This window comes from Microcaecilia unicolor, chromosome 8 (assembly GCF_901765095.1).
Source record: "Microcaecilia unicolor chromosome 8, aMicUni1.1, whole genome shotgun sequence".
NCBI classification, from domain to species: Eukaryota; Metazoa; Chordata; class Amphibia; order Gymnophiona; family Siphonopidae; genus Microcaecilia; species Microcaecilia unicolor.
In genome coordinates, this window is record NC_044038.1 from 156,021,459 (window position 1) to 156,040,585 (window position 19,127).

General features: G+C 43.1%; 1 protein-coding gene across 3 annotated transcripts in view; it reads left to right on the forward strand.

Annotated features, from left to right (window-relative positions):
- Positions 1 to 1,571: 1,571 nt before the first annotated feature.
- LOC115475758 (proton-coupled amino acid transporter 1-like) overlaps positions 1,572 to 19,127 on the forward strand; it is an 81,439-nt gene continuing 63,883 nt past the window's right edge. The window contains exons 1-2 of one of the 3 annotated variants that reach the window (XM_030211721.1): positions 1,572 to 1,647; positions 13,390 to 13,613. The gene's annotated coding sequence lies outside the window, so the exon portion shown is untranslated. Of the gene's footprint in view, positions 1,652 to 8,165; positions 8,254 to 13,389; positions 13,614 to 19,127 lie in introns of those variants that run through there. The other 2 variants (XM_030211722.1, XM_030211723.1) reach the window with 2 other exon arrangements.

Sequence of the window (19,127 nt, forward strand, 5' to 3'; positions counted from 1 at the left end):
AGGGCAGAAAGGTCAGAAAGACCCTTGTGATTGATGGATTGCTAATGCTAGCACACACATCTGTATACCATTAAGTCTTGAGGGGATACTATTATGAATGAACAAGGCAAGCAGGCAGTTTGTTTAGGATTAGTTTAAAATGCTTAGAAGAAAATAGTTAGATTCTAAATAATTCTAGATATTCCTGATGTTTAGATATATCTTATAAGGAATACTGATTATGCTTATTTTAGAATATGTTTTATTCTCTGTAATTTCTATGTAGAATGTTCAATTCTTTGTCTGATGTTCTAAGCGAAGACTGTAGTGAAGAGGCCAACATGTGTTTTGAATTAACTATGGTCTTAGCTAGTTCTGTGAAGGAAGCTGATAGATGAAAAAGGTCAGAACTAGTCAGCTCTCTTCTCCTTGATTAATTGTAGTTAAGTATAGGAATGATCTTGAAAGAAGTAAACAAACTATAGCTGTATGCCATTAAATAAGACTGGTCTTTGACCCCTTTAATGAATGCCAGAGTTCAGCTAGCAGGTAGTATGAAGCTGACCAGGAATATGAGAATAACCAATGTCAGATTGGGCCTCTTAGTCTCTAAGGGAACCCAGTTTAAGCTATAGATGAGAAATCAATCATAATGAACATGCAAGAGTTCTGGAGACCAAATGTCTGGTGTAAGGGGCCCCAGGTCACAGGTCAGTTTGAGAAATATCAAACCTATGTAACTGATATTTTTAAAGTAATGATTGGTTGAGGCCAGGTAACCAATCTATTCCTTAACCAATTGGAGAGTAAGGGGGGGCTAGGCTAGGAGGGGGATAGAACAGTATTTAAGTGAGAGCAGAAGCAGTTTACGTCAGAAGAAAGCTGGAAGACAACAGGAGCTGAAAGAGAGCAGAAGGAACAGACAGAGGAGAAGAGAGCTGAAGAGGACAGACAGAAGCCATAACATCCAGAGAGCTGAGAGAGAGAAGAGAGCTAGAACTGATGTCCTGCTTTGTTTGCTGGCAAATAAAGAAGATTACTCTCTCATTCTGGTGTGTGCTGTCTGACTCCTGAAGTACCACAGGTTCTGCTAACAATAGGGGTAATTCATGCCTCAATTCCTGCAACACTGGCATGAGGCCATAGTGCAGCTCTTATAGTGGTGCAGCAATATATATATATATATATATATATATATATATATATATATATATATATATATATATATATATATATATATATATATATATATATATATATATATATATATATATATATATATATTTTGTGGGGTGGGGGGAGAGAAGAGCAGAAATCTACCAGGGGTTCTCAGCACTTCAGAACACAACAGGTCAGTCACTGGAGGCACTGCATGCAAATTTGTCTCATGCGTATTCATTGTGGATATCTTGAAACCAGACTGGGTGGAGAAGCTCTGGAATAGACTAATTTATCCACATTACTTTCCACGTTCCTAGATGGACCAGCGCTCAGGGCGCTACTTTGACACCAGAGGGCGCTGTGAGAACCCACAGCCTGAGCGGTGGTTCCGGAGAGAACACAGGCAAAGCGGTGCACGTGACAGCAGAGGGGTCATGTGATCGCTGCAGGGACGAGCCGGGTTCTGAAGCTGAGACCTGAGACCGGCCCGGGAGGAGAGGAGGTGAGGTAGGTAAAGCCCGAAAGGCGCTGCTCATTGTGGGGAGGGTGGGAAAGAGGGTAATGCTGAGACAGATCCCAGTGAGGAAGAGTGTAATAACGAGAGGGTCACAGACAGCCGGAATGAGTGAGAGCTTAACAGCGAGACAGTGACAGGTAGCCCGGAATGAGTGAGTGTAATAGCGAGACAGAGACAGGCAGCCCAGAATGAGTGAGTGTGCAATAAGGAGGCAGTGAAAGAGACAGGCAGGCCGCAATGAGTGAGAGATTGTTATGGCGAAATAGTGACAAAAAAGTGCGAAATCAGTGAGACTGCCATGAGTGGGAAAGCGCGGGGTACAAATGTAACAAAAAAAAACAAAACCTGTAATAATGAGGCAGTGACAGAGACAAGTAGCCCGGATTGAGGAAGAGTGTATTAAAGAGGGCGGCAGAGAAAGAACGGAATGAATGAGAGTGTAATAAGGACAGACCGGCAGCCAGGAATGAGGAAGAGCATAATAACGAGACAGAGACAGGCAGCCTGGAATGAGTGAGAGTGTATTGAGGTAGTGACAGAGTCAGTCGGTGCAGAATGAGTGAAAGCCTAATAAGGAGGCAGTGATAGAGACAGGGCTGCACGGAATGAGTGTCAGCATAAATGACAGAGACAGCCTGGAATGAGGGAGAGTATAATAATGAATCTGTGAAAGAGACAGGCAGCCCAGAATAAGTGAGTGAGTGTGTAATAGTGAGACAGTGACAAAGACTGGCAGCCCTGAATGAGAAAGAGTGTAATAATGAGACAGTGACAGAGACAGACAGCCTGGAATCAAAGTGTAATAGCGAGACAGTGACAGTGCGTAATAAAGAGGAAGTGATAGCACAAAATGAGTGACAGTGTAATAATGAGGAAGTGACAGACAAGCAGCTCATAATGAGGGAGAGTGTAATAGCGAGATAGTGACAGTCAGGCAGCATAGAATGAGGGAGAATATAATAAGGAGGCAGTGATAGAGACGAGCAGCCAGGAATGAATGAGAGTGTAATAGTGAGACAGAGACAGGCAGCCCAGAATGAGTGAGAGTGTAATAGCAAGAGCTAGTGACAGACATAGGTTGTCTGGAATAAATGCGAGTGTAATAGCGAGTGTAATCCACGGGAGACGTATGTGTTAGGCGGGAGAGTCTGATAGGTACGGGCGGAGAGAGGGATCTTGGGGTGATAGTATCTGAGGATTTGAAGGTGACGAAACAGTGTGACAAGGCGGTGGCCGTAGCTAGAAGGTTGTTAGGTTGTATAGAGAGAGGTGTGACCAGCAGAAGAAAGGGGGTGTTGATGCCCCTGTATAAGTCGTTGGTGAGGCCCCACCTGGAGTATTGTGTTCAGTTTTGGAGGCCTTATCTTGTTAAGGATGTAAAAAGAATTGAAGCGGTGCAAAGAAAAGCTACGAGAATGGTATGGGATTTGCGTTACAAGACGTATGAGGAGAGACTTGCTGAACTAAACATGTATACTCTGGAGGAAAGGAGAAACAGGAGTGATATGATACAGACGTTCAAATATTTGAAAGGTATTAATCCGCAAACGAACCTTTTCCGGAGATGGGAAGATGGTAGAACGAGAGGACATGAAATGAGATTGAAGGGGGGCAGACTCAAGAAAAATGTCAGGAAGTATTTTTTCACGGAGAGAGTAGTGGATGCTTGGAATGCCCTCCCGCGGGAGGTGGTGGAAATGAAAACGGTAACGGAATTCAAACATGCGTGGGACAAGCATAAAGGAATCCTGTGCCGAAGGAATGGATCCTCAGGAGCTTAGTCAAGATCAGGAGGCGGGGATAGTGCTGGGAAGACTTATACGGTCTGTGCCAGAGCCGGTGGTGGGAAACAGGACTGGTGGTTGGGAGGCGGGGATAGTGCAGGGCAGACTTGTACGGTCTGTGCCAGAGCCGATGGTTGGGAGGTGGGGCTGGTGGTTGTGAGGCGAGGATAGAGCTGGGCAGACTTATACGGTCTGTGCCAGAGCCAGTGGTTGGGAGGTGGGGATAGTGCAGGGCAGACTTATATGGTCTGTGCCCTGAAGAGCACAGGTACAAATCAAAGTAGGGTATACACAAGAAGTAGCACATATGAGTTATCTTGTTGGGCAGACTGGATGGACCGTGCAGGTCTTTTTCTGCCGTCATCTACTATGTTACTATGTAATAGCGAGACAGTGATAGAGGCTGTCTGGAGTATGTGAGAGAGTATTAAGTTGACAGTGACAGAGACAGGAAGTGCAGAGTGAGTGAGAATGTAATAATGAGACAGACAGGCAATGCAGAATGAGCTAGAGTGTAATAATGAGGCAGTGACAGGCAGTTTGGAATGAGTGAGAGTCAAATAACGAGACAGGCTATGTGGAATGAGTGCGTGCTTAATAAGGAGGTAGTGACAGAGACAGGCTGTGCAATAAGTGAGAGCGTAATAATGTAGTGACAGACACTAGCAGCAAGGAATGACTGTGAGTGTAATAATGAGGCAATGACAGACATTAGCAGCCAGGGCTGGCGTTAGGTGGTGGCAAACGGGGCAATTGCCTGGGGTCCCCATGCTACAGGGGCCCCAACCTCCCTCAAGGTGGAGGAGACATAGTTTGCAGGCAGGCTTGGGGGCCCCTTCTCTGTTTCTGTCCTGGACCCCTGCATGTCTAACATCACCCTACTAGCAGCAAGGAATGAGTGAGAGCAATAATGGGATAGTAAATGACCCTTGATCCATTTTATGGATGAGTTCCCACTCTGTGGGACCCTTTACAATCCCAAAAACACTTTTGCCTTGGGATGCTCATCTACACCAAACGGATTGTTGAGCTTTGAGCTTCATGAGGGAACTCAGGAGCTACACAGCTCGAAGTGTAAAATGTTACCTTAAATATTATTTGAGTTGAAATAAAATATTTTATATATTATATTTCTCTATAGGAACAGAATATGTTACAGTTCTAATATAATATTTAAGAATAGAGGGAATTGCTCAGAGCATGTGGTCGCAACATGTGCCGTATTTCTAAGTTTTAAGATATATTTTGATTCTATTATTCACCAATTACCTATAAGGTAATAAGATTTACAATTGCAAGAATAAGGGGGAATTAACTATTATATTTGTGAAATTACATTAACCTGCACTGCAAGGTTTAAGAACGTGTGCTCAGAACATCCGCCACCGCCAACTCCAGGCTCCGCCCTTTCTGCCTCGCTTCACCCTGTGCTTGGAATAAACTCCCTGAGCCCATACGCCAAGCCCCCTCCCTGCCCATCTTTAAATCCTTGCTCAAAGCCCACCTCTTCAATGTCGCTTTCTGCACCTAACCATTGTACCTCTATCCAGGAAATCTAGACTGCCCCCAAGTTGATTGACTGCACTTTTTGTCCTTTAGATTGTAAGCTCTTTTGAGCAGGGACTGGCCTTCTTTGTTAAATTGTACAGCGCTGTGTAACCCTGGTAGCACTTTAGAAATGTTAAATAGTAGTAGTAGTAACTCAGGAGCTACACAGCTTGAAGTGCTTGGCTAAGGTTGTTTCATCATTTGCCTAAATGCAGTTTTTTCTCCCGTGGGGTTTACTTTAATTTATGCTGCATTTTCCCTTAGTCACATATGATCCTTTATGGATCTCAAATACCATTGCATACAGTGGTATTCCTATCCAAGCTGATGTACTACATACTCTACGAAACACCAAAGGGCACTGATGAAATCCACACAGTCACACCAATCAAACCAAAGAAGTGAAAAAAGCAGCATAGAAAATCACGTCTGTCTGCCCCTTAAGACCCAAATCACCTAACCATAGCCTTAGCTAGTTACACCCTGGCATAGCTTTCAGAATGCATTCATCATCTTATGTGCAAGCATGAGCAATTTTGTCTGACAGACCTGTCTCATGCTAAAAGGATCTTTTCTCTAGACCAGGGTCTCTCAATCCAGCCTTGGGGACACACCCAGCCAGTCAGGTTTTCCGGATATTCACAATGAATGTGCATGAGATACATTTGCATGCAAATCTATCTCATGCATATTCATGGTGGGTATCCTGAAAACCTGACTGGCTAGGTGTATACCAAAAACTGAATTAAGAACCGCTGGTCTGGACTGTTAAGAAGCTCTCCCTTTCACCTTGTTTGACACAAAACATAGGAAACCCTTCCTTCTATGATCCAGATTGCCTTGGCATCTCCTTTGCAAGTCACTTTCTTTCTTAAAGGCCTCTGAAGCAGAGTCACAATCCTCCTGGTGTCCTGTTCCACTCTTATTTGATGCACCAGGTATTCGGGTGTGGTCATCTTGAATTATTATTTTACTCACCTCTGATCATTTTTCTGAAAATTGTTCTCTAGTTATTCAGCCCTTGTTTGTATCACACTATATCAGACACATTATCAGGCTTATTTTTGAAAGAGAAGGATGCCCATCTTTCGACACAAATCGGAAAATGGGCGTCCTCACAGGGTCGTCCAAATTGGTATAATCAAAAGCCGATTTTGGATGTCCCCAGCTGCTTTCCGTCGCAGGGACGGCCAAAATTCCCGGGGGCGTGTCGGAGGTGTAGCGAAGGCGGGACTTGGGCATGCCTAACTTATGGACGTCCTCGACCCATAATGGAAAAAAAAGGCGTCTCTGACGAGCACTTGGACGACTTTACCTGGTCCTTCTTACGACCAAGGCACAAAAAGGTGCCCCAGATGACCACCGGAGAGAATCAGGGATGACCTCCCCTTACTCCCCCAGTGGTCACTAACCCCCTCCCACCCTCAAAAAACAGCTTTAAAAATATTTTGTGCCAGCCTCAAATGTCATACTCAGGTCCATCACAGCAGTATGCAGGTCCCTGGAGCAGTTTTAGTGGGTGCAGTGCACTTCAGGCAGGCAGACCCAGGCCCCTCCCCCCACCTGTTACACTTGTGGTGGTAAATGTGAGCCCTTCAAAACCCACTACAAACCCACTATACCCACATATAGGTGCCCCCTCTTCACCCATAAGGGCTATTTTCTAGTATAGTTTATCTTGTTGGGCAGACTGGATGGACCGTAGAGGTCTTTATCTGCCGTCACTTACTATGGTAGTGGTGTACAGTTGTGGGTAGTGGGTTTTGGGGGACTCAGCACACAAGGTAAGTCCACTTCAGTGCCCCCTAGGGTGCCCGGTTGGTGTCCTGGCATGTCAGGGGGACCAGTGCACTACGATTGCTGGCTCCTCCCACGACCAAAGGGCTTGCATTTGGTCGTTTCTGAGACGGGCGTCCTTGGTTTCCATCATCACCGAAAATCAGAAATGACCAAGTCTAGGGACGACCATCTCTAAGGACAACCTAAATTTCAAGATTTGGGCGTCCCCGACTTCCATCTTGTTTTGATAATACAGGTTTCCCTTCCCCTCCATTGGGACGTTTTGCGAGGACGTCCTCAGCAAAACTTGGGCGTTCCTTTCGATTATGCCCCTTCATGTGATGCATGGCATGCTTCAATCATTTATAAGTACATAAGTATTGCCATACTGGGAAAGACCAAAGGTCCATCAAGCCCAGCATCCTGTTTCCATCAGTGGCCAATTCAGGTGCAATCCAATCTTAAATTTATTCCCTCTTACATTTATTTTTATAGTAAATGAAAGACGGCAGATAAAGACTTGTACGGTCCATCCAGTCTGCCCAACAAGATAAACTTATTTTACATGGGACGTGATACTTTATATGTATACCCGAGTTTGATTTGTCCTTGCCATTCTCAGGGCACAGACCGTAGAAGTCTTCCTAGCACTGTTATTTTATTTTATTGGGATTTATTAACCACCTTTATGAAGAGATTCATATAACTTTCTTAATATGGCTCATGATTGACTTTTGTCTGTGATACCCGAAGCAGTGGGGGTATGGCATCCTCTGAAAAATATAGTGTAATGCTGCGGTAGTTAGCCAGATCCAGTGCTGTTTAGAGGTAACATTTGGAGAGTTTAAAGAGCAGAAACAGATCATGAAAGTAGTGACAGTATAATTGTGTTTATGAAAGCCTGAAGCATCTCCAACGGATGTGCAGGCAGACAGTCCAGGCAGAGTACCTGTACCATACTGTGATAATGCATTCCTGATAAGTGCATTAGGCTGGGTTGTTGAAAACTGGTGCCTAGATTACGGAAGATTTCGTATCAGCTGATGTTGTATTTTGTAGCTGCAGTTTGTGTCAAAACTAACACAGTAATGCAAACAGGGTTGTCAGAGAGGGGGATGGAGGAGCTCCCGGATAATAGATAAAAATGATACGATCACACGTAAACCAAGGGTAAAAAGATGCTGAGTGCAGTGAGGAGGGAAAGCAAAGGCATATTGATAATTCCTGCATTGCCATATGGAGATATAAAAGTGCCTTCCGGGCTCAAACCTGACTTGGACATAAATTCAGAGGAAAAAAACAAGAAGAGACAAGGTGGAGGTAACTTTATGAGGGAGAGGGTGGAAGTGAAGCTGCTGTTCCCAGCTTCAAGTTACTACAGCAGCAAAATGTGGAGAGATTGGCTCAAATGTCTTTCCCCCAGTGAAACAAGTTGTAGATGACAACTTTTATTGGACTAACAACCTTTCTAGCACAAGCTTTCAGGTCAGTGATCAGTTTCTGCACTGGGTTTAAACTTTGCAATTGCAAGCTATCTGTAGATGTTATTACAGCTCACAGTAAATGGAGGTGGTGAGTTGTAGGGACTAGAGACAGGGAACAGATGAAGGATTCTATGTCTGGTAATAGGTGAGAAAGCCAATGTCTCTATTAAATTCTTTTGACTTGTTTTCAAACTGGTCATCGTGGGAAAAATTCAACAGATTGGCTGTATGAATTTATCCCTGCTGTTCCCAATATTAGTTTTGTGCCTGTGTGCCTATGCTTTTTGACTTGCAGCCTTTTCTGTATGTGGTGAATTTACAGCCAATAGGAGTAGGCTGGCTGCAGATTTCTTCAGCATTTTATTCCAGTTTATTTTTAATCTGCCCTAGAAAGCCTAGGTTGCCCTTTTGGTGAAGCTTTGTTTCTTGCACCTGTTCAGGAACTTAGATGTTCTGGCATCAGAACCTTCCAGAGATTTGGGGAAGTCTCTGGAAGGGAATGGAAGCGAAGGAGGAGTTTGAATTTTGAGGGATATTCCTGATAGCAGCAGTGAACCCCCCCCTCCCCAAGTAATTTAAGGTCTTTGGCCATCTTCTACTTCTGACCATGGATCTCATAGGGAGAGCTCCTCTTTTTCCTGGCATGCCTGCAGCAGTGTTCTGAAGTGGAAGAATCACCCACCTATACTATACCCCCACAGGAAGGCATTATAGACATTTGTCTCTGAGAAGAATTCAGGATTTCTGGGACCAGAACAGTTGCTGCCTGGTATTGTGTGGTAGAATGGGGAACAACTGCACCCCTGTAAAAATCCAAGTGAAAGAGAAGATATTTTGGAATCATGTATACCATCCAGGCAAAACCCTGGTACCAGTTTCAAAATATTAGCTATTCTTGTTTACTCCTGAAGTGTCTTTTAATGACCTTCATTGTAAAAAGTGTGGTCTTTCTTTGAGAACTGTTTACCTGCTGTTGCTGTTCTATTTGTTTTCTCTAGTAGAGTACATAATAACAGTTCAAAAATGGTATATAAAGTGCTCACTGGTAAAATTGTATTTGCAAAGATTGTTGCCAGCACAGAATTTTGCCAGTTAAGAGTTGGCACTGGGAGCATTCCCAGATCTTGGTTTATTTTTCTGTAAGTTTTGAGTGCATAGGTTTAGCAGGTATAATTAGTGACCTCATTGAGATGTCAAGGTAAATGATTGTAAGAACAGCTAAGCACTTGAAAACTTACACACCTAGCAATAAGTATTGGTGAGGCCCCACCTGGAGTATTGTGTTCAGTTTTGGAGTCTGTATCTTGCTAAGGATGTAAAAAGAATTGAAGCGGTGCAAAGAAATGCTACGAAAATGGTATGGGATTTGCATTACAAGATGCATGAGGAGAGACTTGCTGACCTGAACATGTATACCCTGGAGGAAAGGAGAAATAGGGGTGATATGATACAGATGTTCAAATATTTGAAAGGTATTAATCCGCAAATGAACCTGTTCCAGAGATGGGAAGGCGGTAGAACTAGAGGACATGAAATGAGGTTGAAGGGGGACAGAATCAAGAAAAATGTCAGGAAGTATTTTTTTCATGGAGAGAGTGGTAGATACTTGGTATGCCCTGTTGCGGGAGGTGGTGGAGATGAAAACAGTAACGGAATTTAAAAATGCGTGGAATAAACATAAAGGAATCCTTTTCAGAAGGAATGGATCCTCAGAAGCTTAGCGGAGAATGGGTGACAGTACCGGTGGTGGGAGGCAGGACTAGTGTTGGGCAGATTTCTACGGTCTGTGCCCTGAAAATGGAAGATACAAATCAAGGTCAGGTGTACACATAAAATAGCACATATGAGTTTATCTTGTTGGGCAGACTAGATGGACCGTACAGGTCTTTCTCTGTCGTCATCTACTATTTATATGATACTTTGTTTTTTATTTTTAGAAACTTCTAAGGTTCTACTCTAAGTGGATAGCAGAGACCTCTAGTGTCTGTACTAAAGTTACTGGATTTGACTGCCCCCACTGTTACCAAAAAGGGTAGGGTTTTCTGACCAGCGTAATGGTAGGAGGACCCGAAGTGGTGAACTGGTTGACGGACAGACGCCAGAGGGTGGTGGTGAATGGAGTTCGCTCGGAGGAGGGAAAGGTGAGTAGTGGAGTGCCTCAGGGATCGGTGCTGGGGCCGATTCTGTTCAATATATTTGTGAGTGACATTGCCGAAGGGTTACAAAGTAAAGTTTGCCTTTTTGCGGATGACACCAAGATTTCCAACAGAGTGGACACCCCGGAGGGAGTGGAAAACATGAAAAAAGATCTGAAGAAGCTAGAAGAATGGTCTAACGTTTGGCAATTAAAATTCAATGCGAAGAAATGCAAAGTGATGCACTTAGGGAGTAGAAATCCAAGGGAGACGTATGTGTTAGGCGGGGAGAGTCTGATAGGCACGGACGGGGAGAGGGATCTTGGGGTGATAGTATCTGAGGACCTGAAGGCGACGAAACAGTGCGACAAGGCGGTGGCCGTAGCGAGAAGATTGCTAGGCTGTATAGAGAGAGGAGTGACCAGCAGAAGAAAGGAGGTTTTAATGCCCCTGTATAAGACGTTGGTGAGGCCCCACCTGGAGTATTGTGTTCAGTTTTGGAGGCCGTATCTTGCGAAGGATGTTAAAAAAATGGAAGCGGTGCAAAGAAAAGCTACGAGGATGGTATGGGATTTACGTTCCAAGACGTATGAAGAGAGGCTTGCTGACCTGAACATGTACACCCTGGAGGAAAGGAGGAACAGGGGTGATATGATACAGACGTTCAAATATTTGAAAGGTATTAATCCGCAAACGAATCTTTTCCGGAGAAGGGAAGGCGGTAGAACGAGAGGACATGAAATGAGATTGAAGGGGGGCAGACTCAGGAAAGATGTCAGGAAGTATTTTTTCACAGAGAGGGTGGTAGACGCTTGGAATGCCCTCCCGCGGGAGGTGGTGGAGATGAAAACGGTAACGGAGTTCAAACATGCGTGGGATATGCATAGAGGAATCCTGTGCAGAAGGAATGGATCCTCAGAAGCTTAGCTGAAATTGGGTGGCGGAGCAGGTGGGGGGAAGAGGGGGTGGTGGTTGGGAGGCGAGGATAGGGGAGGGCGGACTTATACGGTCTGTATCAGAGCCGGTGATGGGAGGCGGGACTGGTGGTTGGGAGGCGGGAAATACTGCTGGGCAGACTTATATGGTCTGTGCCCTGAAAAGGACGGGTACAAATTCAAGGTAAGGTATACACATATGAGTTTGTCTTGGGCAGATTGGATGGACCATGCAGGTCTTTTTCTGCCGTCATCTACTATGTTACTATGTGAGGAGACTCCTTTGGGAGGGAAACTGTGACCATGACTGGTTTAAAACCCAAGCCCTGGTTGAATTCATTTTATTTGGCTCCTGCTTCCCTGACCACTGTACCACTGAGTAAGGGGAAGAAGGTCTTTGGCTGGCCCAGCCATTATACCAGGAGGAGAAAGGAAGTGGTAAGCAGAGAACAGGGTTGCTGAAGCTTCTGCACTTTGCCTGAAGGAGTGAGCTAGAACGGGGGAATCAGCCCATCACCACTTCTGAGGAGGAGGGTAAAGGAGCGGAGCGGTTGGGGAAACTAAAAATAGTAACGTTAAAATACAGCACAGGAGGCAGACCTCTCTTTTACGTGAAAGGAAACTCGGAAGGTGTAGGGTGAAGGTGAAAGGGATATACTAAGGAAATACTTGTTTACTGAAAGGGTAGTGGAGGCATGGAGTGGTGGGAACAAGGACAGCATGAGAAAGCATGAAATAAGCACAGAAGATCTCTAAGGGGTCCTTTTACTAAGTTGCACTGAAAAATGGCCTGGTGTAGGCGCATGTTTTGGACGCGCGCAGAATCATTTTTCAGCGCACCTGTAAAAATGTCTTTTGTAAAATTTTGACCGAAAAATGGATGTGCGGCAAAATGAAAATTGGCACGTGTCCATTTTGGGTCTTAGACCTTACTGCCACCCATTCACTTAGAGGTAAGGTCTCACGCATTAACCGGACGGTAAAGGTCTACGCGCGTAGAATGGCTTTTAGTGCCCGGTAGCGCCACACGCCAGAAAATAAAAAGTATTTTCTGGCGTGCGTAGGGGACGTGCGTCAAAAATGAAGTTACCGCCTGGGCCACGCGGTAGCCGGGCGGTAATCCAAAATTGATGCACATTGGGCATGCGTAGGCCCCTACGCGGCTTAGTAAAAGGACCCCTGAGGGAGAAGAAGAATTGTAGATGTTATAATGTTCTATTACATATTGTGTTGATATTGTAAGTAGTATACTATGCCATACTTTGTATTACTATTTGAATATTTTTACTGCTTAATTGCCTATTGCTCATGTTTGATCTGTTCTTACTGTACACCGCTTTGAGTGATTCCTTCAAAAAGGTGGTAAATAAATCCTAATAAATAAATATTAGTTGGTATGGATAGGCAAGCTGGATAGGCTGTATGATCTTTATCTTCCATCATTTTCTATATTTCTGTGTACCACTATGATGACCAAACTGTATATTCAGCACTGCTATTATATTGTGCTTAAATATATATATTTTTATTTTTTTTTATTTTAGTTACATTTGTACCCTGCGCTTTCCCACTCATGGCAGGCTCAATGCGGCTTACATATACAGGTACTTATTTGTACCTGGGGCAATGGAGGGTTAAGTGACTTGCCCAGAGTCACAAGGTGCTAGCTCATAATCTAGCCATAATCTGGCCATAGAAAACCTAAGGCATATAAAGAGCATACAGCTTATCCAGTCTGCCCATCCATACCAACCGCTCAGCAATATAATCCCTTCCTTTTCATTAGAGATCCTTTATATTTGTTCCCATCAAGGAGAGGCCAAGTTTCACAAGCCTTCATCTAGCTAGTTAACTCAAGGGTTAGCCAGCAAGGTTGTTATGAAAATTACTCTCTAAGGCTTAGGTCAACGAACAATACAGTGATGTTTTCAAAACAAGAAACAGATGAACAAAATTGGCCTCTCTTGCATGAAATTGTTAACTACAGTACCACTTGTGACTCCTGAAAAAAAAAATCAGAAAATGTTGAAATGTGCAAATAATCAAACCATGTTGGTTTTTCTGCAGGGGGAAGAGGAGATAGTTCTTCAGACCAGAAGGCTTAATTTACATATCCTGCTGTGTGCTTGCCTATGGTGTACTCCAAAGTTGTCTTTATAAAAGCTGGAATTTATTCTTCTGGGAGGAAAACAAATGATTATTTCAATAACAAGCAAGCTGCTGCTGTACGTAGCTGTAGCTTTGATCTGAGAAGCACAATGCAGACTAAACTGGGATGACGCATAAGCAAGGTAAAGCTATTCAGTTGCAGCCCTTTCTTTGCATGCATCACTTCTAAAAACAAGCTTACCCCGTTCCTTTAGCAGTGGTCTATCAAAATGTCTGTTAAATTCAGTAAAAAGTTGCCACAAACAAAACCACTTTAATTTTCCTTTCCTGTTTTTGGTTGCTTCATTCTCAGAGAGAATTCTACGGTTTTTGAAAACTCCAGCTTCCTTATTTACTCTTGGTGCCAGATATTGGGGTACAGATTTATTTGATTGTGTGTTCACATACCTTATGTAAAAGAAATTATAAAAAGAAAGTAAATTATAAGACTATAAAAATAAAAGATGCTTTGGATTAAGACTAAAATAAAAAGAATTGAGCAAGATATTTTGAAGAATCCAGTTAGTGCTGCTGATTTAAAATTCACCAAGCTACAGACTGACAGCTATGAAATGTTTTTGTTTGTAGTACACACAGCTTAGCTAAATATTAAATATAAGTAATGTTTATGACAATATCCATAAAATATGTATTAAATAGCAACATAAGTGATGGCCCATCCATTTTGCCAAGTTCAGATTCATCTGCTTGGTGTATACATGTGTGAAGTGTAATTTACCTTTCCTGCATAAAGTCAGTGCATGTGCGTTTGTGCCAAAGAAAGTAATCAGAACATTTACTCCTGCTCCAAGTCAACTATAATTGTGTGCATATTAGGGATGTACATTCACTTGAAATAACCTTTACATTTTGAGGGGTCGATATGCAAAGCAATTTAACTGGCCAGAAACAGTTCCTGGCTGGTTAAAATGCGTATGCAGGTCTATCAGCTGATATTCAGCAGCACTTAACTGGTTAGTGCTTCTGAATATCACCGCAGACTTCTAAACTGAAAGCTGGCGATCTTGTAGGCGGTCCAGGGGCGGAGTCAGCACTTAGGTGATTAAGGGGTGAATTCTATAAATTGCGCCTAAAAAAATTAAGCGCTATTCTGTAAGCTGTGCCTAAAGTTAGGTGCAGTTTATATATTAGCGCTTAAGCACAGGGGCAATGTGTAAATTTAGGCGCATCCATTTGCATCAACAAAAATGTGGTACCATTATTCTATAATTGCGTGTGTGACTGGAATCCATGCCCACGCTTCACCCCAAAATGCCCTTGACCCTCTCGTTTCCACACCCCCTTTCTGGGATAGGCGCAGATCACGCATCTAAATATATGCACGTACATGTTAATTGATTTCAATTAGTGCCAATAATTGCTTGTTAAAAAGCCAATTATTGGCAGTAATCGGCTCATTCAGTTAAATTGAGCATGCAGATTGGGTGCGTGCCCAAATTTGCATGCGCAGTTTTTGGTGACATTTATAGAAATAGGGGGTAAGTACTGAATATAGGCATTTAACCATATGTTTAGCGGTTAAACTGGTCCATATGAAAGTTAGTCCTAGCTTTGTGTGGTGTCGCTTATGCAGTTAAATATTGACTTTAACACTTAACCATATAAGAGGTAGCCAGCCTTACAAACTGGATATTTAATGCAGGTGTTGGGACATGATTCGGCAAGGAATATCCAGGAATAATGCCTGCGGTGGCTGAAAGACACTCAGCATCACCAGCTGAATATCTACCCCTGAGTTGTTTTTTTTTGGTGCTAACAGTGTGCACTCTTTCCTGATAGTGCGCCCATCAGAAAAAGTGCTCACTCTCTCCAGAAAGAGTGTGCAGTACTAGTGATATTGCTCCAATAAAAGAATGTAAAAAATTAAATTCTCATAAATGACACAGCAAACAGTATGAAACAAAAAGTTTTGGACTACATGCCCCTAATACATATATGTGCCAGTAAGAATTGGAGCAAGTGTGTGTGCGTTTTATAAGATGTATTCAAGAACCAATGCTTCCTCCAGGAACACCAGGACACGTATCAAATAAAAGCAGATGCTATGTTTGCGGGCAATTTTATAAGAGTCTACTTGAATTTATGGGTAGACAAACCTTCAGCCGCTTCTCTCAGTTAACTGTCAGGACCCTAGCCTGAAGCGCATTCCCTCTCCCCGGATTTTTATAATTAAACTCAACAATCATGGTCATCACACAGAAATCCTATAAAAATGCAAGTTAACGTTGGTGCTGATGGTTCTCTGAGCCTGTGTGCTTTCAGGACCTATTGCTTTGCTTTATACTGCAGCTGTTCTTTGCTGCTCCCAGGAAGATGCCACCCTAGGTGTCTGCCTAGTGTAATGATTGGGCCTGCCCTGGCTACCACATTGTAGCCGTGATTTTGGAAGTTTATGTTCTTGTATTTCATAAGAACACATAGAGGCACATTTTCAAAGCACTTAGACTTACAAAGTTCCATAGAACTTTGTAAGTCTAAGTCCTTTGAAAATGAGGCCCTTAGGCATCTCTCTGTATATAAAATAACCTCAAATTAGGCACCTACTTGCCTCACTCTACCTAGGTGACCTGTTATTATCCACCATGAGCAAAGCCATATTGCATTCTACTACAGTGCTTCTTAACCCAGTCAGGTTTTCAGGATAGCCACCATGCATTTGCATGCACTGCTTTCTTGGTACGCAAATCTAAAACCACATGGGTAGTTTTCCTTTCCTCCCCTCCCCTCTCCTCACTCCTTAATGAAAAACTACCCACAGAGATTTGCACCTGGGATGGCCTTTTTAGTCCATGAGTAAAGTGAGCACATACTTTTACATGAGAATAGGTTGGGCAAAAATCAAAGCCATGATTTTCCTGAATAAATTGCTAATTTACCTGCAAAAGGGCTTTTGTTATTGCTTTCGCCACTTCTTTGTGAACACTGAAATTAATTCTACATGAATTTAATTTAATATTAACATTTGTATTCCACTTGACCACAGAGAGTACAATTTAATTAAATACGGAGTAGCTCTATCCTACTAATACCTTCAGCAGGGATAGCTGACAATCTGGAAGGCCCAATAAAGTTATGCTGCAGTAGTCCAAGTGGAGAGTACTTTTGCCAAGATATGGAAGGCTCTTACCCTAAAGACATAGCTAGAATTGTGTTTACCCCGATACCAAAAAGCACTGGGGCAGACTTGACTATAGTAGATAATTTTAGGCCTGTAGCAAGTATTCCGTGGATTGCTAAACTCTGCCAATGCGTAGCACAGAGACCTTGTTAATTGGTAATGAAAAGAATGAAATCTTTGGCCTTGGGAAAGAATGTAAATCTCTTGCAGTTTGATATTTCTGTGGCCTTTAATGCCGTAGACCATTCTTGTTGACTAGATAAGTGAGATGTATATTATGTGTAAGGTTCTGAATCAGTTTGCTGCATTTTTGAAAAAACAGAACACATAATGTTAGGAAAAATGGAGAAGAATCTACTTTTTGGCAATTGGCTTGTTGTGTTCCACAAGGATCTCCATTGTCTCCCCCTTCCCTCAATTTTTAATATATATATCTGAGTTCTTTAGGTAGGTATTTAGCTGAACAAAATATTTTTTCTTTATCCTGTGTAGATAATTTGATGTGTCCTGTGCCTTTGACTTGATTGACCATGATATTATGCTGTCACGGTTGAGTGATATAGCAATATGTGAAAATGTCTGGAAGTGATTCAGAGGTTTTTTTTGTCTGCTTGGCGCTAAAGGGTTCAGAAAGAGGGTAGTTTTTCAACTAGTTGGCATTCCAGATGTGGAGTTCCATAAAGTTCACCTCTGTCCCCAGCTTTATTTAACGTGTTGCTCCAACCTTTGGGCACATTACTAGAGAAATGTATTGTTCCATATATGCAGATGATCCAGCTTATAATCGAAAGTAATCGCTGGCTAATTCCCGACACAAATCGGGATATGGCCGGCGATTTCGCAAAAGCGGCGAAAAGCGTATAATCGAAAGCTACATTTGTGATAGCTTCGCCGCTTTCCCTTCGCCTCGCCGGCAAAAGTTCAAAGGGGCGTGTTGGCGGCAAAGCGAAGGTGGGACATGGGCAGGCTTGGGCGTGGCTACCAGATGTCCGGCTTTCGCGGATAATGGAAAAATAAAACCCGGCGATAAGCAGTATTTCGCCGGGTTTACTTGGTCCATTTATTTTCACGACCAAGCCTCAAAAAGGTGCCCCAACTAACCAGATGACCACCGAAGGGAGTGGGGGATGACCTCCCCTTACTCCCCCAGTGGTCGCCAACCCCCTCCCACACTAAAATTATTAAAATACAAACCTTTTTTGCCCGCCTGTATGCCAGCCTCAAATGTCATACCCAGCACCCTGACAGCAGTATGCAGGTCCCTGGAACAGTTGTTGTTGGTTGCAGTGGACTGCAGAAAGGCAGAGCCAGGCCCATCCCCCCCCTACCTGTTCCACTTGTGGTGGGTAATGTTGAGCCCTCAAAACCCCCCAAAACCCACTGTACTCACATGTAGGTGCCCCCCTTCAGCCCTTAGGGCTAGGGTAATGGTGCACACTTGTGGGCAGTGGGTTTTGGTGGGGATTTGGGGGACTCAGCACACAAGGGAAGGGTGCTATGCACCTGAAAGCTAATTTGGTTGTTTATAAAAGATGTTTGAAGTGCCCCCTAGGGTGTCCTGGCATGTGAGGGGGACCATTGCACTACAAATGCTGGCTCCTCCCATGGCCAAATGCCTTGGATTTCGCCGGGTTTGAGATCGCTGGCAGTTTTTTCCATTATCGTGGAAAAACAAAAGTGTCGATCTCAAACCCGGCAAAATCCAAGGCATTTGGCCGGGCCACACCGTATTATCGAAAAAAAAAGATAGCCGGCCATCTTTTTTGAAAATACGGTTCCGGCCAGCTGTTGCGCCACCGCCAAAATAGATCGCCGGCGACGTTCGATTATTCCCCTCCACATCACCATGGTATTTCCAGTGATTGGAAGACTACGTTGAATGATATTTTGTATGTTCAGTTGATTGAAAGCTGAATTGTAAGTCATCAGTTGAAATTGAATTGTGAGAAGACCAAATTTTTATGGATAGATTCGCCTGATTCCTTGGTTTACTCTCAGTTCAAAATTGGAGAATATATTCCACTCAAAGATAAGTGCATATTTTCCCACATTGAAAAAAGACACATTAACAGAGGAATCTCTATACTTTAATCATATAAAAAATATAGAAATTTGAACAGACGTGGATAGTTTCGTAATAAATGATCACTGAACTTTATTTGGAGGTTTTTTATGCTAGTGATAGAAAAGATCTGGATGTAGTTGGGATATTATATTCCCTGATTTACTACGGAGTGTTTCCAGCGGTGACTGAGGCTTTTTCCTCCATTTAAGTGCATGTTCAATTATGAATAAAGTATATTGACTCCTCTTAGTGAAGAACATTGGTTTTCTCTCAACAGTTTTCTATTGGAGTAAACGTGTTTGCTCTTGAGTCCAGGTCTAGGATTCTGGGGGTGGAAGTGGACAGCCTTTTGACATTTTCCCATCATATAAAGTTATTAGTAAGAAAATATTTTCATATGATGAAGAAATTACAGGCAATACGTATTTATTTTGAACCCTCAAAGTTCAGCTT